The 24,946-nt window shown below is 34.0% G+C and overlaps 2 long non-coding RNA genes across 11 annotated transcripts; one reads left to right on the top strand and one right to left on the bottom strand.

The window, feature by feature from the left end:
- The first annotated feature begins 3,645 nt into the window (after window positions 1–3,645).
- On the top strand, window positions 3,646–6,896 carry LOC110689071. Of its 3 annotated transcripts, none has more exons than XR_002504798.1 (4): window positions 3,646–3,942; window positions 4,560–5,706; window positions 5,855–5,921; window positions 6,617–6,896. It is a non-coding gene; the product is annotated as an uncharacterized LOC110689071 (long non-coding RNA). The 3 variants fall into 3 exon arrangements; XR_002504797.1 differs by having other exon boundaries at window positions 3,646–4,649; window positions 5,595–5,706; XR_002504796.1 differs by having other exon boundaries at window positions 3,649–5,706.
- Window positions 6,897–13,575: 6,679 nt separating this feature from the next.
- LOC110688983 lies at window positions 13,576–23,219 on the bottom strand. 8 transcript variants are annotated; one of them, XR_002504757.1, is made up of 14 exons: window positions 23,171–23,219; window positions 22,631–23,085; window positions 22,274–22,543; window positions 21,987–22,170; window positions 21,584–21,670; window positions 21,336–21,465; window positions 19,767–20,050; window positions 19,357–19,485; window positions 19,052–19,169; window positions 18,829–18,918; window positions 18,638–18,707; window positions 18,004–18,226; window positions 17,619–17,711; window positions 13,576–14,019 (listed from the first exon to the last, which is right to left on the bottom strand). It is a non-coding gene; the product is annotated as an uncharacterized LOC110688983 (long non-coding RNA). The 8 variants fall into 8 exon arrangements; XR_002504753.1 differs by having other exon boundaries at window positions 21,584–22,170; window positions 22,274–22,330; window positions 22,464–22,543; XR_002504755.1 differs by having other exon boundaries at window positions 21,584–22,170; window positions 22,274–22,330; window positions 22,505–22,543.
- Between the last annotated feature and the right edge of the window lie 1,727 nt (window positions 23,220–24,946).

Genomic DNA, 24,946 nt, shown 5'->3' with positions numbered 1-24,946 from the left:
GGAGAGATGACATGTCTAGTTTAAGAGAGGGAAAATTAAATCCCCTAGTCCACGTCACAAGTCTTTACCTTCTTAACCGGTTTCATGTAAACTGGGACCAATAAAAAAGATCGGGGGGTAAAGGTGGGATTATTAAAAAATAATCCAAAGGTGGGATTATTTTCAGCGGACGGGCAAAAGGTCGGATTATTGCGGGTAATTTTTCCTATTTTAAACACATAATGTAAAACAGTAATTGTCCACAACTAAAGTAATTGTTGTTTCACCCAAACACTGCCAAGTTTTATCTACACTTGTGATAATATTTTTTTCTTTTTTTTTGAATAGCACACTTGTGATAATTACGTACACATGTGATAAATGGATATTGTCATTCCTAAACACAAGCTAAAAAAAAGTTAACTTGGCTGCCCTTGTATAAAAAAATTATAATAAATTAAAGTGAAATTTATTGGTGGTTTTATAATTTTAAAAAAATATTTTTTTTTGGTAAATATTATTAAGGTTTTTTTAGAAAATAACACTATATATTTTGCAAAAAATGGGTTATAACACCAACAAAAAAAACTTTGATTATAACACCACAAAAAATGGATTTCACCACCAACTAACGATTTTTTGGATGAAAATTGTTAGTAGGGCCCTCAAATGACACATGTCAATACTCTATTGGTTTAAAATAAATAAAAAAAACAAAAAAAACCGTTAAACTCTAACCCAACCAAGCCCTGCCAGCGGCACCACCTATCCTAGCCGCCGATAACACAAACCCAGCCGCCGACACCCCCAGCCCCCACAAAAACCGGCGAATCAACCCCTTCCTTCTCCCCGAAAACCAACCCAGCCCCCACAACCACCTCTCGCACCGCATCAACCTACCAAAGCAAAGCATCCCCCACAACTACCTCGCGCACTGTATCAACCCACACTACCACCTCGCTCACTGCACCGACCCACGTAACCACCTTGCGCACCGGACCGCACCTCCCTAGCAACCACGCACACTCAAGAAAGCAATCTGGGTTCAATTATCAATAATTATAATTTTAGGGTTTGTCGATTTTGATTATTTAGGGGTGGAGGTGGCTGATGTGGTGGTTTTCGAGGAGTGGAAAAGAGGTAGGATCGGTTTTTTGAATTAGGAGAAAGGGAGGGGTAGCTGGGGTGGTTCTACCGGTGACGCATGGGGTCTCGGCGGCGGTGGAGGAAGTTCGGTTGCCGGGGGTGGAGGATAGGGTTGCCGGCAGTACGGTGGAGGAATATGGCTGGGTTAGGGTATAAGTTTTTTTTAATTTTTTTTACCAATATAGCATTGCCACGTGTCGAAAGTGAGCCCCACTAATGGATTCCATCCAAGAATTCGTTAAGTGGTGGTGAAATCAAAGTTTTGTGTTTTTATGTGGTGTTATAATTAAAAATTAGAGATTTTGTGGTGTTACAATCTAAGTTTTGAGAAATTATTTGTGGTGTTATTTTCTAAATTTTCCTATTATTAAACATTATCAAAATTCAATAAGAAATATGCAGTAACCTAACTTTTGTACTTCATATTAGTTTGTTTTATTTGTTAAAGGAATTTTTATATATCATTAAAAATTTCTTCAAGGTAAACACATGTGTTGTTTTGAAATTGCTATTTATTTTTGTGTTACATATTTTAAATACATAAAACGTATATGAATTATGGATGGGTAAATGAAAGAATGAGATTATATTGAAGTATATATATAAGTTAAATTAAAAATTTAGAATTTATGAACATAAAATTTTTGTGAGGAAACATTGATGATCGCTTTTAATATAACATGACCCCACATTATTTATCAAGTCATGACAACACATGGCAAGAATAACGACATGTGGCATTAATACAATTCTTGCCATGAGTTTTAATATATATATATAGATATAGATTGCTAAACCAGACATGTTATATATCGGGTAACACCCATATTTCTGTAAGACTTTATGGACATTCCCTTTACGTAAAATTTACCCATTTCATTGTTTATTTTAATATTCAGTCTCTGTTTTAGTTACCCCACCACCCACCGGTCTATTTGCCACCACGTTACCATTAAAAATTAGTGAGTATCAGGGTTTTACTTTTGTAGTTGTGCAACTGCTAACTTTTAAGGACATTTAATAGTTTGCATGTAGCATGTGTCTTGTGATACAATATTATTTTGTGTGCAAGGTTAGAGCATAACTAGCATAGCACCTGTGCGATGCACGGGTTACAAATCTTATTAGTTATTACTTATATTCATTTATTCACAAAATTTTAAGATAAAACGATTAATGAGTAATAATGAATTACTTACATAGATGTCTTAATCATGCATTTTTAACCTCTTAAAGTAATGATATTTACTTTAAAGACAATTTTTTTATTCTTAAATTGAATGTAAAGTTTTTAAATATAATTCAATTCAATCAATGAACTACTGATAATCAATCCCTACATTAAGTCATTTTTATTTTCTCATTCCTACTTGAGTCATTGGCCACCTCATTTTAAAAATGATTAAACTTTGTCCACTAACTCAATATATACAATGTTTTTTCTGTGTGACTGGCACGACTAACACACGCAAAAACACATTTTTTCTGTGTGACTGGCACGACTAACACACGCCAGAACACGAGTAACCCCTGACCGAGTAACCCCAAACTGACTGAGTGACCCTTAACCGATCGAATTACTAACCCTTGACTAATAACCTTTTACCGACTGAGTAATCCCTAACCAAATAATCTCGGCCACATGGTGTAGCCAACCAGATATGAAACTTTATGAACTCAATATATGCTTGGAAAAATAATTTCTATTATAAAACAACATGATCATTGTATTAATATTGTATTTTGTACATCACAAATAATGTCATATCTTTTTTCTCTATTGCCTCTAAAACACTTGAAATTTAACATGTAACTTTTTAAGATAGGAATTTGTATATTCCCATATAGCATGAATATAGTCACACTCTTTATAGACATTTCATATGTTTATCACAGTTTTTTGTATGCGGTCTGTTGTACCGTGCGACAAGGATTACTTGGTCAGGGGTTACTTGAAATGTCGGGGTTACTCAAGTTACTCGGTTAGGGGTTACTCGAGTTACTCCTTAAGTAATCCCTACTCCTCAAGTAACCCCTGACCGAGTAACACTTCAAGTAATCCATGACCGAATCCCTTAAGTAACTCCTGACTGAGTAACCCCTCAAGTTACCCCTAACTCCTTAAATAACCCTTAACCAAATTACTCGAGTATGTAACCCCTGACCGAACACCTTAAATAATCTTGACCTAGTAACTCGAGTAACCCCTGACCGAGTAACTCATGACCGAGTAACCCTTCAAGTAACCCCTCGAGTAACACTTGACCGAATAACCCCTAAATTAACCCTAGAACTAAGTGAACCCCTCGAGTAACCCCTATCCGAACCCCTCAAGTAACCCCTGACCGAGTAATTCTAGTAACCCCTGATTGAATAACTCAGGCAACCTCTAACAAAATAACTCGGGTAACCCTGCCACACGGTATGGCCTGCTGCACCAAAAAGTTGTTATAGTTTTTATTATGTATGCAAAAAAAAGTTCTCATATTTTTCTTTGGCAGGGTTACCCGAGTTATTTTGTTAGAGCTTTTTATTAATCCCAATTTCTTCAATTGCTTTACATAATTACTTAATCATCTTCTTTTAAGAATTGTTTCCAATTTTTCTTCTATTTCCACTTAATAGCTTCACCAATTAACCCTAAGTTGTTCAATTTTTTGCAGTGAATTTTGAACAGCCACGGCACAGCGATGAAGATTGGCCAACTTCTTGTTTCCGTCGCCCTTAATTTTATGTTGCTGGTTGGAATACTCTTTCTCTACACTCAGTTCTATGTTGCCTCCATCTACACTTCCAACCCACCGCCGTCCACCCACGGTATGTTGAGAAATTATCCAATTTACAAAGTGTGTGTCATTCTAGATTATGGTTTTATTTTTCTAGTTTTTGTTAGTTTTGTTTGGACAATTAAAGTTGCTTTATTTGAAAATATTTATTTGTGGCTGGCGATTATTATTAATTTGTTCCTATTCAAAATTTGACAATTTGGGGATTTTGGGAAACTAATGATAAAACAAAAAAGAAAAATAGAGTGGGTTCATCCTATTTAGTTCTTTGGCAATTATAATTTAATGGGTTTCTATTGAATTTTGATAATATGAGTTTAATTAGTGCTTAGAAGAAGATAATTGAACTACTAAAACTTAGTTTGGTCTTTTACCCTCTGACTAGTTTTGTGCTTGTCGTTTGATGATGGAGTTAGGGCCTTTAGAGTAGTTGCAATCATCTAAATACCAAGGATTATTCCATTGTTTAATGCTTGATTTGAGTATTCCATTGTTTCATGCTTGATTTGTTTAATTTGTTTAAAGGTATATGAGTATTGTTGATGTTTTAATTGGATCTTGTGTTATGGTTAGATATACATATGCATCACAAATGCATTTTGGATTTTGTCATTTAGAGATCATATTTTGATATATTTTGTGTACAAGGTACACCACGAGGGTCCTTTGCTGCCATCACCGTTAACGCAGATGTTAAATTGGCATTGACATGAACTCGACTCATATCTCGTTTTTGTGGTATTAAAACTTGACTGCAATTGACTCTTTCTTTGTTTAGACTTGGTGCTTGGATTCCTTAATTTGAAAATTTATTTGGATATAATAATATGATAACTGAACTTTCTAACTTGTCACTCACCTCAAGAAAGAATAAAGTATCTACAGTGTGACATGCTATGCACCAATACAAGAGATGATAATGTTGCACCAAGCACTTTAAAAATTAGGAAAACATGCCTCTATAAGCTAGATAAATAGGAGCATCAACACGACAACACCTTGATTGAATAAAGATTTAATTTCACAACACTTGAAACCATATCTAAACGAAAATATCTATCCTTTTTTTAATTATTTTTTTTGGAATGAAATAAAACTTTATATATAAGGGTAATATTTTGTACTTGTGGTTGAATATTAACAATCTTTGTATGAATTTTGGTTGATAATGGAGGTTTGATATTTAATGAATCCATAGTTCCATATGAAATTTATTGTAGGTAAAGGTTAGACATCTCATCATTTGCATTATCTTAGCTTGTTTATACAGAATATGTATCTGCATGCATGTCAACTCTGTAAGCTGTCCATAGATTTTTTGTATAATAAATCAACTGGTCCGACAAAAAACTCATGCCCTTGAACGATCATAGAGCAATTTTCCTACAAAATTAAGAAAAAGGTTATAATGCTTAGAACTATTAGTAGAAAATACTTGAATTTCTGAATAAGTAATCTCTAGCTTGTAATGATTATAGATACCTAATGCCAAAATCTTAAGATTTATGACCCACTAACCTCTTGAATTTTTTTCCTATGTCTCTTAATAACTTTAACATTTAGGCTTTGGCTAGCATTCAGGAAGTAACATACCTCACATTCACAAAGTCTGCACTAGTGCTCTTCAGCAAGTATTCCTCTACAATGTATTATGTCATCTCATTTTGTAATTGTTTTAATTAGTTCTCAGATCTTAAGTCTGTTACATAACAAGAAATTGATAAAGATTAGAGATCGTGCAGTGGTTCACAAGTTTAGACAGTGAGGGTCGCATTTATGAGTTGTAGTATATCAGGTAACATTCTGGCCTTGTTCATCTGTTGAGACTTGTATGTACCAATTTCTTGGTTAAGCTCCGTGAAACTATACATGAACTTACTGATGGGATGAAGGATCTTGGGCTGGAAATTAATTAGAATCATTCCACTTTTTTATACTCCCAGGTGTGACAGTGCTGACGAAATAGCAAGGGGTTGTGATCTTGGTATTATAGCATCAAAATGCTAGCAGGTTAGCCGTATTCAGAGTACATTTAATTGCGTTCATCTGTACAAATAATTTAATATATAGAGGTAATATAGGCAGAGTTTTAGATTTTATTCTGAACGTGATAATTTTCTAATATGACATGTGAGTAATACTAAACTCTGCAAAATCTTATAAAGTAAGGAAACAAATTTGTGGAAATTAGAGTAGTATCAACAATGAAGGAAGCTCATATGAAGAAGTTGGTTGACATAACTATTGAGAGTGAGCTGACATAAGTATTGTGATAGTTTTTTACCTTTTCGTTCACCTATTTGTCACTTGTTCTAATCAAATAGAATCCAATTCTTCAAAGTGTACGAGAGTACAACTTATAAATATCCATGAAAAAATTGGGAGTATTATAATATTCTCATTCTTACTAGCATTATCATTGTTGATACTCAATATGCATTCATGTGCTCCATTTTTGTATGGTTTGTGTTCCCTTCAAAATTTGATGCTTATTAAGTATGGTAATTTATCTATTCTTTTATAATTTCATTAGTTAAAAGTCAATGTTCTAGTTATGTCAGATCACCTCATTCATTTATCAAAATTATTATGGCAGTTCCTAATTTATATTGATATATAGTGTCTATCTATCTTATGTATGTATATATGTTATACCTATTTGATAATCTCTAATGGTTCATGACATTTATTTTAATATGCTTCAGAGACCAAGTATGAAATTATCCAACAATTTCAAGTCAAGAAACGACTATTTGGAGTAGTGACATATAGAGCTTCAAATCTTATCTTCTCAAGGCTTCCTTTTAATGTCATCATGAGATATTCATATCTTATTCCTTCTTGTGTTTTTGTCATACTATTATCCCTAAACTATTGTTAGAGTTATGTTTTGATGCAATAAACATGTAGTTCTATATGATGTTTACTTGTAATTTATTTTTCTAAGTACGAAATTTTGTATATACTCTTAATTTTTAATGAAAATTCCCCTTATTGTCATATTTTTATAAATTCGTGTATGTATATAGATACAAAATATGTAGGTTCATATGCAAAAAAATTAATAATAAAACTAATAATAATAATATATGAATTGCCGTTGCATTAGGTGGTAATTAAATATGGGACATATACCATTGTATTAGTTTCAGCCGTTGCATTAGGTGTCAATTTTATCATAATTATTAGTCAGTAATCTATTGCCACGGCTAATTAATGCCGTTGTATCATGTATTGAGCTAACGCAATGGATCATAGATGTCGTGGCATTAGGTGTCATATACCGTTGTAGTAGACCTACTGCAACGCCAGCAGATGCCACAGTACATGGCCGTTGCATTAGGTCTAATGCCACGGATTTTGACACCTAATGCAACGGATTTGGGGGTTGCAATAGGTCAAAAATGTATATATATCAATCAACTTTTTTACAATTTGCAGATGTTATGCATGAGTGTGTTGTGACTTCAGTTGTTGATTAAATGGTTTGTTTATAGGTTTAGCAAAAGTTTAAAAACTTGTTAAAATTTAGAGATTTTGCGTTTAGGAGTTCTGTAACAAAATATTATAGCAAATGAATTATATATAGAATTAAGTATGATATACCTAAAATCATATGGTAGAAAATTAGTAAAGTCATTATAATTGTATCACAATTTCCCCTTTTTTTTTTTACAGAAAACACAATCTACATATTTATAAGCTATTTACGATTTACAACATGTCTAATTGTTTAAATATAAGCTAGAAAGCACATTATTATCAAGTTTGATCTTATTAGATTAAAATTGTTATAAATTTTCAATATATCAACTTTGTATAATTTAAATTAATGCACAATTATATATAAAAAAAATAAAAAATTTAATGGTCAAAATAGTGAATTGGAAATCGTTTAAATGTAACACTTAACAAAGTGGCTGGAGGTAGTACTCCGTATTATATTTTTTTTAAAATAAGATATATAATTTATACACATTAGTATATTTGAGTGATAATCTACATTTAATATATAATCAAATATATCTTTTACTAATCCGTAATATAAACTTGACTTAAATATAAAATATATGGATGGAGGAGGCTAGGGTGAGATCCATGAAGAAACTTGAAAAGGTCATATCCCACAAGTATAGTCTCAAGTTGAATTTTTCAGGATAAATAATTGGTTGAATTGAGTTTGATAATAATTAGTGAGGTTGACAATAGAGCACAATTAGCTTCAACATCATTAGGAATGGTGTTATAATTAGTAGCCATATGAATAATGTGGGGAGAAAAAAAATAGGTTGAAGGTTTAACCTACTCTAATATAGTTGTACGTGTGCTAATAAGGAAACCTAAAATATAATGTACGGAGTACAAAAAAAAACAAAATATACTCTCCTTGAATTAAGCAATTTAAAGTCAAATGATATGGACTAAATATATGCTGAAAATCCGTGAATAATATTTATTAAAAAACAATATTAATAAAGTCAAGATGTTATCTCGGAGTATCTTTAATAATAGGATCTTTGACAATTATACATTTTACCAAAAAAAATTAAAAAATAAAACCCTAAAACAGGGACATGTGGCAACCATGGAGCTAGTTTACCTTGTTTTAGTATACTATTCGAGTGCGCCGCGCGCGTTGCGCGCGCACCGATTTGTAAATCTTATTAAGAAAATTAGTAGCAAGCGTATACGTAAGTTAATTAGCTTAGTTTTTGTAAACTTGTACATGATATATGCATGTATACATTATAAATTATTGCATTATTGTGTAAAGTATTATTACTTATTGATATCATACATAAATGACAGGTCTTAAAAAAAAAAGATTTTATCATATTTAATGTAGAACATTTGTGATGAAAGAGGTATCATCAATTTACTGCATAATCTCTTTTCTCAACCCCTCAAGTAATCCCTCACCGAGTAACTCGAGTAACACCTGACTAAAGAATTCAAATAACCCTAACAAAATAACTCAGGTAACCCTGCCACAATCCATTTCATAATAATTGCAACACTACTTTCTTTGGTAAGAGTCCACGACTATTTTATTATTTCTCTCTGACCAACCCAATTTACACTTTTTTATTATTATTTCTCTCTCCTACAAACAAATAAATATATACTACTAACTATAATATACATTATAAAATCACAAATTTTTGTATGCAACTTGTTGTATCGTGCAACAAGGTTTACTTGAGTTTCTCTGTATAGGATTACTCGAGTTGTCGGGGTTACTCGAGTTGTTGGGCTTACTCAAGTAACCCCTGACTGAGTAACCCCTCAAGTAATTCATGACTGAACCCCTCGAGTAACCTCTAACTGAGTAACCAAATGTCATTGATTATGATAATATATCAAATGACTCACATTTTTATTAGCACCGTTTTGTTAATATAATTTAGTAAACCATTAATGAATCGTTAAAATAATCAATTTGGTTTAGTTTTTGTAATTTTGTGCATGAATTCGTAGTTGTATGAAATATAAATTTTTCATATCAAAATATATTTATGTTAGAAATTAATTATATCACAAACAATTGATAAGTATTGGCACTTATATTGATATGGAATATAGAAAATTAGAAAAGTTAATATCATTGCTCGGATTGAATTACATGTTTGAGCTTTGTCTTAATTGTAATAATTATTTTTCGGTCGTGAGTTACTCGAGTTGCTGGAGTTACTCAAGTTACTTGGTCAGGGGCTACTTGAGTTAATCCTTATCGAGTAACTCCTCAAGTAACCACTAACTGAGTAACCCCTCGAGTAATCCATGATCAAACCCCTCGAGTAACCCCTAACCGAGTAACCCATCCCCCTCAAGTAACCCTTAATTGAATAATCCCTTAAGTAACCCCGGACTAAACCCTCAAGTAACCCCTGACCGAGTAGCTTGAGTAACCCTTAAATGAGTAACTCGAGTAACCCTTACCGACTAACCCCTCAAGTAACCTTTGACCAAGTGAACCCCTTGAGTAAACCCTGTCCGAACCCCTTAAGTAACCCTTGACCGAGTGAACCCCTCGAGTAACCATTGTCCTAACCCCTCAAATAACCCCTGACCAAGTAACTTGCGTAACCCCTAACTAAATAACTCGGGTAACTTCTAACAAAATAACTCAGGTAACCCCTGCAAGGCTGCCACAGTTTGTTGCATAATAATTGCAACACTACTTTCTTTGGTAAGAGTACATGACTATTTTATTATTTCTCTTTGAACAACCCCATTTATAATTTTTTTTATTGCTATTGCTATTATTGTTATTTGCTATTTGCTATTTGCTATTTTCTATTTGCAATTTGCTATTTCTATTGCTATTTGTTATTTGCTATTTGTATTGCTATTGCTATTTGCTATTTGCTATTTGATATTTTCTATTGTTATTGCTATTGCTATTGCTATTTGCTATTGCTATTGCTATTGCTATTTGCTATTTGCTATTGCTATTGCTATTTGTATTGCTATTGCTATTGCTATTTGCTATTGCTATTTGCTATTTGCTATTGCTATTGCTATTTGTATTGCTATTGCTATTGCTATTTGCTATTTGCTATTGCTATTTGCTATTTGCTATATGCTATTGCTATTGCTATTGCTATTGCTATTTGCTATTTGCTATTTGCTATTTGCTATTTGCTATTTGCTATTGCTATTTGCTATTTGTTGTTGCTGTTGCTATTGCTATTGCTATTTGCTATTTATTATTGCTACCGCTATTGTTCAATTGCTATTGCTATTGCTATTGCTATTGGTTATTGGCTATCGGCTATCAGCTATTGCTATTTGCTATTTGCTGTTGCTGTTGCTCTTGCTCTTGCTCTTTCTCTTGCTATTTGCTATTTCTATTTGCTATTTGCTATTTTCTATTGTTATTTGCTATTGCTATTGGCTATTGCTATTGGCTATTGGATTTGCTATTTGCTATTTGCTATTGCTATTGCTATTGCTATTTGCTATTTGCTATTTGCTATTTGCTATTTGCTATTTGCTAATTTCTAATTGCTAATTGCTAATTGCTATTGCTATTATTGCTATTATTGCTATTGCTATTATTGCTATTGCTATTGCTATTGCTATTGATATTTCTATTGCTATTGCTATTTGCTATTTGCTATTTGCTATTGCTATTGCCATTGACATTGCCATTGTTATTTGCCATTTGCCATTTGCTATTGCTATTGCTTGCTATTTGCTATTTTCTATTTGCTATTTGATCTTTGCTATTGCTATTGCTAACCCTTGAATGAGTAACCCTTCGAGTAATCCATGATTGAACCCCTCGAGTAATCCCTCCCCCTCATGTAACCCCTGATCGAGTAACCCCTCAAGTGAACCCTTAAATAACCCCTAACCAAGTAACCACTGACCGAGTAACCCTTGACTGAGTAACTCAAGTAATCCATGACACAGTAACTTCTCTAAGTAAACCTTGGCCTTCTCCTTTGTTCTTTATTATTATATCATATATACTTTCTCTGTCCTTTTCTCTCAGTCCTATTCCCTATTTATCATTCTCTTTATTTCTCTTCAACCCCCTTGCATTTCTACAGTCCCTATATTTTTTTTTTAGCCTCTCTCTATCTCATCCTCCTTCCTTCATAACCCAGGCCATATTTCTATCCCTCCCTTATTTTCTAACTTTTTTTTCTCCCGGCCTTTATCCCTTCTTCTAGCCTACCTCTTACCTCTTTTAAACTGGTATCTCTATCTTTCAACTTGCCCTATCTTTTAGGCCCTCTTTGTCTCTCACTTCAAACTCTTCGCTTTCCTAGTTCCCTTTCTTTCTCTCAATGATTCTCTATATTTTGGCCCTTGTTTCTCTACCTCCTTATCCCTTTCTCTTATCTCCCTCTCCTCCTCTATCATAAGTAATCCCTGACCGACTAATCTCAGATTGAGTAATTCTTCAAGTAACCTCTAAATTAACCCTCAAGTAACTTGACCAAGTAACCCCTGACCGAACTCCTTAAATAACCCCTTATCATGTAACTCGAGTAACCCTTGATCGAGTAACCCAAACCCTTGACAAAGTAATTCGAGTAACCCCTGATCGAGTAAGACCTCAAGTAACCCTTAACCGAGTGAACCTCTCGAGTAACCCTTATCTAAACCCCACAAGTAACCCCTGACCGAGTAACTCGAGTAACCCCTGACTGCATAACTCGGATAACCCCCAACAAAATAACTCGGGTAACCCCTGCCACACGATGTGGCTTACAGCACCAAAATGTTGTTTGATAATCTATGTTGTGACAAAATCGAGTTCAAATAAGTGAGAAAAGATAAAACAATAATCGAAAATTATAGGTCGCACTTACTCCCTCTCTCCCTCGAGCCTTCTCCTTCGTTTATTTTATTATTATATCACATACTCTTTCTCTATCCTTTTCTCTTAGTTCTATTCCCTATTTATCACTCTATTTATTTCTCTTCCAACCCCCTTGCATTTATCCTGTCCCTATATCTTTTTTTAAACCTCTTTCTATCTCATCCTATTTCTTTCATAACCCATATTTCTATCTCTCCCATTTTTCTAAATTATTTTTCTCTAGGCCTTTATCCCTTTTTCTAGGCCGTTTTCTAAATTATTTCTATCTCTCCCATTTTTCTAAATTATTTTTCTTTTTTGAACTGGAATCTCTATCTTTCGGTCTGCCCTATCTCTTATCCCCTCTTTGTCTTTCTCTTCAAACCCTTCACTTTCCTACTTCCCTTTCTCTCTCTCTCGATGATTTTTTCGATTTTGGCCCTTGTTTCTCTACCTCCCTTTCCCTTTCTCTCCATCTCCCCTTCCTCTCCTCCTCTATCTCAAGTAATCTCTGACCAACTAACCTTAGACTGAGTAATTCTTCAAGTAGCCCCTGAAAGAACCCTCAAGTAACCGCTGACTGAGTAACCCTTGACGAACTCTTTAAGTAACCCTTATCGAATTACTCAAATAACCCCTGACCGAACTCTTATAATAACCCCTTACCTAGTAACTCAAGTAACCCCTGACCGAGTAACTCGAGTAACCCATGACCGAGAAACTCCTCGAGTAACCCTTGGCCGAGTAATTCGAGTAAACCCCTGATCGAGTAATCCCTCAAAAAACCATTAACTGAGTGAACCTCTCAAGTAACCCCTATCTGAACCCTACAACTAAATCTTGACCGAGTAACCCCTGACTGCATAACTCGGATAAACCCTAACAAAATAACTCGGGTAACCTCGACCACACGGTGTGGCTTGCTGCACCGAAAAGTGGTTGTGTGATAATATATGTTGTGACAAAATTGAGTTCAAATAAGTGAAAAAAGATAAAAACAATAATCGAAAATAAGCTGCTCACTCCTAAAAACAAATGAAGTATACAATCTACGTGTGACCTTGTAAGTGGGGTTTTACGGATGTTGCTATAAAAAATCTGTTGTTTTTGTTTTTCATAGATTGTTTTGCATTTGAGTTAAAACTCACATGTCATGCTTTCACCCTAAAATTAAATAAAATTGGAAATCAAATGATAAATTTATATTGATCACATGCTTTATATTCAGATTATGCCCATTAGTAGAGATATACAACTTTGGTATGTGCAATATTAAATCAAATTCAATACTATGCTTTGTATATATATTATGCCAAATAATAAAGTAGCAAAGTAAAAGCAAGGATCTACAGTCATGGCAGAATTAAACTAACGATTTAAAGTACGCATGGTTCTCACACAATACATATATACAATACAAACCCCTCACTCATTAAAGAAGCCAATTGTGGATTTTAAAATAAAACAAAAAAAAAATACTTAATTAAGTAAGATTGCTCCACAAAATCATACAATGATGCATGATCTTAATTAAGAATCCAGCATATATATAATTAATTAAATATGAATAAAGTAGTCCTTAAGTATCTATTTAAGTTGAATAGAAGTATCATAAGCAGCACCAGCTCGCCAATAAGTAGGGATGACTTTAGGAACCAAAACCCATCTAGCTCTCTTACTTACACTTCCATCTAAGAAGAACCTCACTGTTAGAGGACCCCTTGGTGGATTTGCTATGTCCCAAACTGCTCCGTACGCTCTCCGGCATCTCTTCCATTCTAGGGCTTCTTCCTGTACATTTTTTAAAGACATCACCACCAAATATACATGAACGTAGATAGAGCTTTAGCAATTGATTTCTCATTATAAGTGTCAAAACAATAACGCGAAAGCCTATTTATGCAACCGAATTTCATCGTAATAAAACGGTGTGTACTTGCTAGTGATTTATTATATAATTGAATGGTGGTGAATTGCATTTGTATTTGTTTAATTATCACAGGTGACTTAATATTAATACATTAATTATTCATTGAACTACTATATACCATTTGTTAATGTTAATCCTCTTATAAATTATGATGATTGTAGACACCCATTTGTGTCTCCCCAAAACCAAACCCGGTGATGAGTGCCTTTCACGTCGAATAATAGTCGAATGAAACGAAAGTGTGGAAAGGTCTAGTGTTGCGGAAAGTTTTATTTCTTTTCTCTTCTCCCTGATTTTGAAAACTTTATTTTAAGAAAACAGTCAATCCAGTTTGGTTGGTCCATGATATGGGTCCAATAGTGGTGTAGTTGGATGGGGCTTGCAAAGACCTTTCCAACGATATATTATAAGCCCAATTCCGATGAATATTGAGGAAATTATGGCCAATTTACTAAACTGGGTCCGGTTTGAACTTTATGTACGGCCCAATGATCTAGGGGAGGGCCTAATATGATTTATCATTCCTAATGCAATTAGGAATGGTTTTAGTCTTCTAGAACATTCTAGAAGGTTCTTTTCATTCCTGATTCGATTAGGACTTTTCATAGTTTTAATTAAGATCAAATAGCATTTTCGATGGAATTATATTATTTTATCTTCCAGTACGGTAAATTTATCAGATTTTCAAAAACGCGTTGAAAATCAGTTTGGCGTCCAACCCCAGGCCTTGGCGCCTGGAACCAGGCTTGGCGCCAGACGCTAGCCATTGGCGCCTGGCGCTAGCCACTGGTGCTGGCGCCAACTAGCCAGGGCTGGCGCCAATGCTGTTTTGTGATCTTCATACTCTGTTTTGTTAAATTATCTTTTTTGGATGATTTTCTCTATAAATATCGTATCAAAAACTCCGTTTTCATTCATCAAGAAGCATCAATCATTCATCAATTCTTTTAATTCATTCTCTTCATCTCCATTCAAATCATTCATTCATTCATCAATTTTCAATAATATTAATTCATTGGCATTCTTTTCTTTTCTTCAATCCTTTCTTGCTTTTTCATACAAAATTCCGCATTCACAAGATCTAGATACACCTAGCCATATTCGAAGTTGTCTTCGCCCTAGGCGTGAAAGGTTTAATTTTTGAGGGTTTGGTCCCAAATCTCTCTTTCAATTATTTAATTTAATTGCTGTTTATTATTTTCCTTGAAGTTACTAACGTGTGTATTTTGTTATTAGAAAGAGGTACGAGGCATCAAAGTAAGTACTTTATTGATTAATTGATATTATGATGTAGAAATCATATTTACATTGTTATTATGATTCCTAGTATCATGTTTAGGTTAATTTTAATGTTAAATATGATTGTTAGGATGCTTCCTATGCTCTTCCTAATATTTATGATTGCTAGTATCATGTTAGGGTTAAAGATTTGATTTTTATCGCTTACTGACATGATAGGGTTTGTTATTAATCTTGTTAGTATCACGCCTAGGATCTTGCTAGGCTTTAACATGATTATGATTATCATTGATTATGATTGATATTATTATGTTATTTATTATGTTGGTTGATATGTATTATATTTTTATATTGTTATTGCTTGATCACCTTCATTGTCTGTTTAAAGGAAATTTGTACTTGCAACCACGCTTAATAAGATAATTAATAATCTTGTTAGGTTAATTGTGATTATAATTCAAGTGATCGCCAATAATAGTTTTTTTGTGCATTAAATTCAACCAACATAGATTAAACAGGTTTAGGGTTAATCCTATTGATTGCATGTTAATCAGAAAGCGCACATGAATACGAGCAGAATAAAGTAGAGGCCTATTATTAGGGCAGGTTCAATCTCTTTTAGGTTGGATTTGTACCTTCATCCCCGAACCCTTATTTGGTTCATGACCTTATGGAGTTGACGATCTCTTGGATCGTTAAGGGGTGTAACCTTCACCTCATGAATGGTTTACAAGTTCCTTAAAAACTTGTTGGCGACTCTTTTGCTCTATCTTCTTCCCTTTTGGACGCCACCGTACTTTAGTGTATGATCACAGTGGGGTTCGAGCTAATGGGATTTAAGGCTTGAAGTTCTTCCCTACAATGATTAATTTCAACATTGAATTTATTACTTGCAATTTTGGAGAGAAATTAAAGGTTTTTTTTAAAAAGTTAAATTTCTATCTGTTTTCTTCTCCACTCAATCAATATAATAATCAAATTCAATTAAATTGTTTTCCTATTGGACATACATTATAATTATTTCTAGGGTTTAAAGATTAAGCTTGAACCATGCATCAAGTTAAAGAGAAAAATTACAAAAATATTTATTTCTTTATCTTACAAAAATAAAATATAAATAAAAGGTTATTTTTGTATATACCTCAAACATTTCAACAGCAGTGTTATTGGCCACTAATTTTCAAGGAACAGAGTCATCTAAGATTTTACTGCTAAATAACTTTATGATGGAACAATCATTTTCACTTCAGATTTATTTTAGTGTTGGGGAGTGATTGATAAGAGCTTTCCTCAGTTTGAAGGAGAAATAAAGATAAAGCTTCATCAATATCTAAAATGCATCAGGAGTATAAAAACTTAAAAGGGAGTAAGGGAGGGAAATAGACTATGTTGGATGGGTAATGCTCCGAGTGCTATGTATTATATAGCCCCACGAAACTATACAAGTAAAACATAATTGTGATGAGTCTTATCTATATAAGTAGTCAACTATCCTAACTGCTTGGCAATGGTCTTCAACAATATGTAAAAAGCGTGTACTTGGGTATAATACTCACTATACACTCTTGACCATCATCTCAATTGCACAAAGCCACAAAGCATTAAAGCAAGACGAACCTCTTTAGGTTCAAGAGAAAGCTTTCTAACCTACTCAGTCTAATTCAATTAACACTTGATCTATGGGAATGCGGAACCTAGATAAAGTAAAGCATCGTGCCAAAATAATGATATCCAGAGATTTCGCCAGATAAGGACCATTTGTGGGGAATGCATTCAGGCTATTTATATCCTTACAAAAATATGAACAGATCAGAACCACCGGGCAACACCCAGTCAAATAATTTTGGTCATTTATTGAGGAATTGGCGAAATTAGAATAGCACAGTCAAATATTAGCAAAATTACTACAAACCATTTCTAATCCCGTCAAAATAAACCAAAAATACATAACTATTTTCATCAACACCATCATATGCATCATATTTCAACAATCAAGCAATTTCAGCAATTAAACAATATCCCATATAATTTCCCAGCAACATAATCATTTTCATCAACACCATCATATACTCAAAAATAGAACAATAATTCATAGCGCGAGTTGCAAGATTACCTTAGAGAGACCAGAAGAGCATGGCATACAACAGCAAATGGGCCTAAAACTATCCCCCCCCCCCCCCCACCTGTAACATGGAGCATATGAGTCTCAAAAAGAGAGTACCTGATCATAGTCTATGTAACCTGTGCTCTCATCCAATCTATATGGCATGGTCTCAAAGAATATGGACACAGCTAATATCTTCTTGGTATCACTCTGCAAGTAAAAAGAAAAGTGATTTAGCCTGCATTTCAACATGAGCATAAGAAAACTCGTAAGCCAGTCCTACAAACTGAAACTTGATACTCTAATAGGCAATTTTAATAACGTGTGATCTAGAAACTTAAATATCACTTACTAAGGAAGCTGGAAAAAAGTGAAAGAATGTAACTTAGTTTAAGTAATGCAAGTAATGAGTTCTTCCGGTAAGCTAGATTTAAAAGGTGAGATTAAGCTAGATGATGTTGGTAAAACCACCAGCTACAGGATTTAAGAGGAAATCAGTTACCTACTCCAATATTAAAGAGCAGATGCAGCCCAACTACGAGAACAGGTACCCGAAAAGGAGTGTTTGGACTCCTCCGAGCTGGAAAATCAGTAAACTATTCCATACTTTTCTCAATCTCCCTTTCTTTCGCCCCGAAATCCGACAAAGCAGAGAAAGGAATCTCCTCATTAGCTATAACAAGAAGAAACACTGTATTGAAGCTTGAATTCTGGAATTTGAAACCCTAACCATTGACATTGACGACGACATTAGAATGGGCACATGTATTATAAATGACAAAAGGTGGTAATTACTACAAATTACCAAATATTATTCCAAAAAGGCTTACAAAATTAGCAAACAAGACTCTAAAATTATCCAAAAAGCTTGAAAAAAATCTAAAGTAGAACCCATAAGGAATATAAGTGACCTGAAATGTAAAGGGAATTATAGTAAGAGAGTCACAACCTTAGAAAAATTCGTATCCAAAACAAAATAAATCTTTCATAGTTAACTCCAGATCAAAATCCATCCAAAATTAGTACTTCATCATCACTACTTCAATTCAATTATCAATTACAATTATTGAAATTGAAGGTAAAACTTGTACACAAACTTAACAAATAAAAATAAAAAACTAAAATTAAAATCTTACAGAGTCCCAGTCGATTTGGGTGAGGTCGATAGTGATTAGTGAGGCATGGTCCCTTATATTTGCTTCTGACCTACAACCAAAAATCATAAAAAAGTCTTTTACCAAAAAATAAGAGATACAATCAATAGTTGAAATCAGGAGAGATAAAGAGAAAACATCAAAAAGCAATAGAAAAGAACAAAGAACAATACATCAACATCTTGTTCATCCACAAGAAAGTGTTATTCATCAACCAGATATTAAAACCCTCTTGCTGCCATGAGAGAAGTCTTGTCATCTTGCTGCAAATTAATGTTCTTAAAATTCATGCTCCAATCATTTTCATGAATATAAATGCACTAAAAATATTGGATTTAAAAACTAACATTAGAAATTCAAAAAAAAAGGGGGGTGGGGGGGGGGGGGTAAAGAAACCTTTTTTGTTGAACAGATGGTTGACGGTGGCCAGAAAGCAAACAAATTATTCTCCGGCTTGCCAAAAGAGCTTATTAGAAGCTGGACCAATGGAGGATTCAGAGTGCGTGCTTCAAGCCTTCAATGGAGTAGAGAAAGAATTAAAAGGCAATTTAAGAGCACCATTCACGATAATAATGAGTACTTTAGTTAGCTCACAACTTTATAAAAACTATAGATTATATTACCATTTCCTAGGAAACATATGAATATTACAAACAATGATCCCAACTTTAACAAAAAATAAAAATATAGTTAACTTTTACCTGCTTCCCACTTGAAGTTTTGATTTCAAGTTCTTCACAATTGATTTTTATCACTTCTCCATCAACCCAACAAATATCTGGGTCTTCTACCCAAACATGAGACCCCACAATAATATTCACCTTAGAACCCTGCAACCAAACATCAATGGCAACAATCAACAATCGTATTCTATATAATTAATTCTTATTAATTTATTAATAGATCAATTCATTATAATTCTAAGCTAGTTTATAACCAATATCATCCAACAATTCAGCTTTATAAACAATATTAACAACACAAAAATTTATAAATTAAAGGAAATTTTGATTTTTACCACCTTCAAATAACGACTTTATTGAATTTACCACCTCCAAAAAAAAAAAGATTTACTTTACCACCTCATAAAAAAAATAAAATTCAGTTTTACCAACTAATCAGGACTCCGGTGACGGAAAACGGTTGTGGGGCCCTTTCTCACCTCCCTTTCTCACGATTTCTCTCTCTCCTCCCTTTCTCACCTTCCCTATTCAATTTATCACCTTCCTCCTCTTCAATTTCTTCTCGCCTCTTCGATATCTTCTCTCTCCTCTGTAATATCTTCTCTCTCCATTGATTTTTCATCTTTCTCTCTGTAAAAAGTCTTGCCATTGGAACTCCACATTGGCATTTTTTCTTCTTTGAAGATGATATGCTAAAAGAAGACATTCCCCTCTGAAATTCATTAACAAAAGCATTGAAATTAATTGTATATGAACACAATTATCATAATCTAACCCTAATTTTACTGCCCAATTGAAATATCAAAAACCACCAAATTAATTTACACTTACATGAACCCTAATTATTTATAATGAAATTGGGGTTGAATTAATAACACAAAACGTGCAATTTCAATTATACTCAGCAATTGCAACATAATCACGCAAACAATTGCAAAAAATTACAACAAAATTCATGAAATTTGCTTACCTTTTTGTTGTTTGTCGTCGAACAGTTCAATTGATTCAGGGCCTAGTACAATCTTCAATAATTTGATAATTTGAGGATGTGGCCGGGATTGTTAAGGATCACCCAAATTAAGGATTTGTGAAGAAAATCGCAAAAAAAAATAACTTCAACACGAATTTGATGTAGAAATGAAGAAGTTAGGTTTAGATAGAAGGGAAATCGAGAGAATTTGGGGATAATTTCAAAAACTAGTCGTTATGGTGGGCCCCACAGGCGTTTTACGTCACCGGAATTAGGAATAGGTGGTAAAACTGATGTTTAATTTTTTTATGAGGTGATAAAGTATATCTTTTTTTTTGAGGTGGTAAATTCAATAAAGTCGTTATTTGAAGGTGGTAAAAGTCAAAATTTCTAAATTAAAATAAATTACCATTTTTAATAATTTTTTCTGAATTCCACTAGTTAATTCTAAAATGTCTCTCACAAATCCCTAATTAATCCCATTTCACACACATAATTTTAAAATCATCAAGAACCAATATCTCATTTTCCATTGATGAAAAAAATTGGAAGCCAAACCCTAAGAAATCAATCAATGGAAATAATAATAAAATTGAATTGGAGACAAAAAACAGATCGGACCAAAATGCAGGAAATCAAAGTAAAATAACAAAAAGAATTTAGATCAGCAATCAAGCAATTTCAGCAATTAAACAATATCCCATAGAATTTTCCAGCAACATAACTATGTTCATCAACACCATCATATACTCAAAAACAGAACAATAATTCATAGCAAGAATTGTAAGATTACCTTAGAGAGATACCATAGCAAGAACCTATAGCTTATTTTTCAATTTGATACTACATTATTTGAATCTAATTACCCAACTAACTTCAATTTTTAAGCTACTCTAAATGGAAATCCAACAATACCCATTCATAAACACGATTTCAATCTAATTGCATAAATAAATTAACAAAACCCAAAATTCAAATTCACCAAACTAAACATGTGAAATGGATTAAACATAAACAAGAAAGATACCGGAAACTAAAGGTCTTGGAGGAGCGTGAAACTCGCTTGATGCTTCTGTTTAAAAGGTCCTAACGAGCAGAAAATGTCACTTAACTTATCACTTCAGTTTCAATTCAAGTTCTCCGTCTTCCCTGTTAATCTGTTCATATACAAAGTTAAAATAATCGGAAAAACAGTCAATAAAACAGCAAAAATATCAAATTTCAGCAAATAAACAAAAACTCCATCATAAATCAGTTTAAAAAATAGAGGGATACCATTAGGACCAAGATAAGAGTGAGTAATGTCGCAAAGCTTTTCACAAGCTTCAATAGTTCAATATTCTTTCAGAAAGCTTATTCGACCTAGAGAGATGACATTTGAGATTAATTAAACATTATAAAAATTGATTAAAATTTATAAAATGATTAAACTCGTCTTTTGCTTGGTCAAATTCTCACTCTACTCGCTCCCTCTCACCACCAATTTAATAAACAGATTAAACACCCACCTACTTCTTTCTCTTCACTCCCCATTGATAAATCATAATAACCAATTGAGAGAAATCATCAAAGAACAATAACAAGATTATATTAACAATAATTAAGCAGAACAAAATTTGATTAAATTAGATCAAGTTAAAGAAAATCATAGAGAAGAACTGGTTCCAGAATCTTCAACTTGATTAAAATTAGATGATGATTTGGGCCTTTGAAGTGTAATCTTCTCCAAGCAGCAGTTCAACAAGAACACAACCAGCAGACCAAATGTCAATTGCTGATGTGTACTCAGTTGCTCCAAATATCAGTTCTGGTGCACGATAGTATGTAGAGCATATATAAGATATATTTGGCTCTCCTTTCACCTGCCATTAGAATTAAAAATATGCTCTTAGCCAACAAAGAGAAGATAGTATCAACATCACTGAAGCGAACACAAAAAGTTAGAACAGGAACAAGAGGACGAACCAAGACTTTAGCACTTCCAAAGTTGCAAATCTTTAATTGGTGTATATGTGGGTTGACCTGAATAAATAAAAGATGATATGAGAATAACAATAGAAAAATAAAAGATGATATGAGAATAACAAAAGGAAAAATTGATTTTGTACAACAAGTTAATTCTAAAAATACTCAAATGGGAAAAACTTTAAAAGACCATTCCAATAGGTTTTGAAGCTTAATGTCTCTATGGCATACTCCAATAGTCCCATTAATGTAAGCCAATGCTCGACAGATCTGGTGTCAGTAAAAGCTATAGTTAGAAACACTTTAAGTACCTAATATGCTAATATACTTTAAAATCAAACTCCAGACTATAGATACCTGGTATGTGTACAGCTTAGCTTTACATATATCAATGGAATTCTCTAATTGATCTTGTTGTAGTGTCTGATGACACGGTGAACAGTTTCAGGGACAAACTCAAGCACCAGATTAAAATAGAGCTCATCCTTCCCAGTTGTGGAAAAGAAACAATGCTTCAAAGAGGTAACATTTGGATGACCCAAAAGGCACATTGTTTGCAACTCGCTGTATCTCATCCTGAAGGACTTTCTTTATAGCCACAATTTCACCCGATTCCAAGCACCTTGCCTAGACATCCCAACATTAGTAAATTAGTAATGTTATACAGGGTGGCTTCAAGTCTAAAATAATGTTGTTTATTTGCTTTTGCAAACAAAAGATGAAAGCTTTTAATCAGTTATTGCCAAGTTTACCCGAAACACTACTCCAAAGGATCCTTGTCCGATAATACGTTCAGCCATGTAACTCACTGTCTGAAAACACAAGGGCATAATTTAAATAAAAGCACATATTTTACAACAGAATTACTACAATGTATATAAGGCAATCCCATATTACCTGCTTATCTTGTCCATTTTTACCACCAATGGTGGTGACAATTACACTAGTAGAAAAATAGCATTAGGCACCCCCCATATGGCACCGATTCAGGCCAAACCGGTGCCAAAAATCGGCCCAAAATTGGGCGGGTTTTTAAAAAAAGGGAAAAAGCACCAGTTCAACTCAAACCGGTGCCAAAAATAAAAAAAGGCACCAGTTTGAACCGGTGCCAATTAAACCGGTGCTCTTTCAAAAAAAAAAACGCGGCCTTTTGCTTTATTTTCTTCTCCTTCCTCTCTTTCTCTTTCATTCCTTTCGACTTCCCCACTTCACAGTATTGTTTCATTGGAGACGATTTCTCAAGCAACCTCCCCCTTTTCCCTCCACCACAGCCGCCACCTTCACCGGCCACCAACATTGTCGAAAACTACCGCCGTTAATTCTCCCTTGCCCTTGTCTTTTCCCTGCCCTGCCACCCTCTGTCTTTCACCGGCCTCCACCTCCCTTCGTTCTCTGTTCGAAACACGTACAGCAGCACGCACCGCCTCCACCTCCACCAGCGCGCACCGCCTCCACCTCCGCGCTGCCTCCACTAGTGCGCACCACATACATTCACCGCCTGTCGACCTCCACCAGCGAGGGTCTTCCAACTAATTTAGGGTAAGTTTTTATTTTTTTGTTAAAAAATGGAACAATTATTTTGAAATATGTAATTCTATTATTTTCAATAGCATTTTGAACAATTATTGTTAGCACTGTCAAAACGGTTTGACAGGTCGGTTTCGGTTCGGTTTGAAATCGGTTCGGTTTGAAATCGGGTCGGTTTGAAATCGGTTTAAATGTCTAACGGGTCGGTTTCGGTTCGGTTTAAATAATTATCGGTTCGGTTCGGTTTCGGTTTATTCTTGAACGGTTTAAATTCGGTTCGGGTTCTAAACGGTTCGGTTTGTAAACGGTTCGGTGCAAACGGGTTGCGGTTTGTTAACGGTTCGGTGTAAACGGTCTTTAACCCGGTTTAAATTCGGTTCGGGTTGTAAACGGTCCGGGTAGTAAACGGTTCGGTGCAGACGGGTTGCGGTTTGTTAACGGTTTGGTGTAAACGGTTTTTAACCCGGTTTAAATTTGGTTCGGGTTGTAAATGGTCCGGGATGTAAACAGTCCGGGTTGTAAACGGTTCGATGCAGACGGGTTGCGGTTTGTTAACGGTTTGGTGTAAACGGTTTTTAACTCGGTTTAAATTCGGTTCGGGTTGTAAACGGTACGGGTTGTAAATAGTCCCGGTAGTAAACGGTTTGGTGCAAACGGGTTGCGGTTTATTAATGGTTCGGTGTAAATGGTGATTATACCGGTTCAAACAGTTTCAGGTTGGAAACGGTTCGGTTCTTTTTTGGTGTAGTTTTATTTTAGTTCGGTTATAACTGGTTCGGTTCGTTCACGGGTTTGGTTCTTCTATGATTTAACATTATTTAGATCGGTTTTATTTCAGATTTACTAAATTACGGTTCGAGTCTAGATCTGTTTTTGATTTCAAAAAATTTTGTACTACTTTCTAACTTTTTGCTAGTTAACAAGTTTTATATCAAGCCGAGACTTCATCACTTCATATTGAGGCATCATATTATATGCAAATTCTCATTATTTTTATAAATACATATCATGTTATGATTCAAGTTTAGCCATACTGATCTTACTAGTTTATTACGAAGTAGATTATAAAAGTTTAGTGCATTAATGTATTATTGTTTTACTATCAGATTATTATCTGCTTCTGATTTGATCATTTAGTTAACAGTG

This window comes from Chenopodium quinoa, unplaced genomic scaffold (genome assembly GCF_001683475.1).
Source record: "Chenopodium quinoa cultivar QQ74 unplaced genomic scaffold, ASM168347v1, whole genome shotgun sequence".
NCBI classification, from domain to species: Eukaryota; Viridiplantae; Streptophyta; class Magnoliopsida; order Caryophyllales; family Amaranthaceae; genus Chenopodium; species Chenopodium quinoa.
Note: the sequence above shows the minus strand (reverse complement) of the source record. Positions and strands in the feature narration are given on the sequence as shown.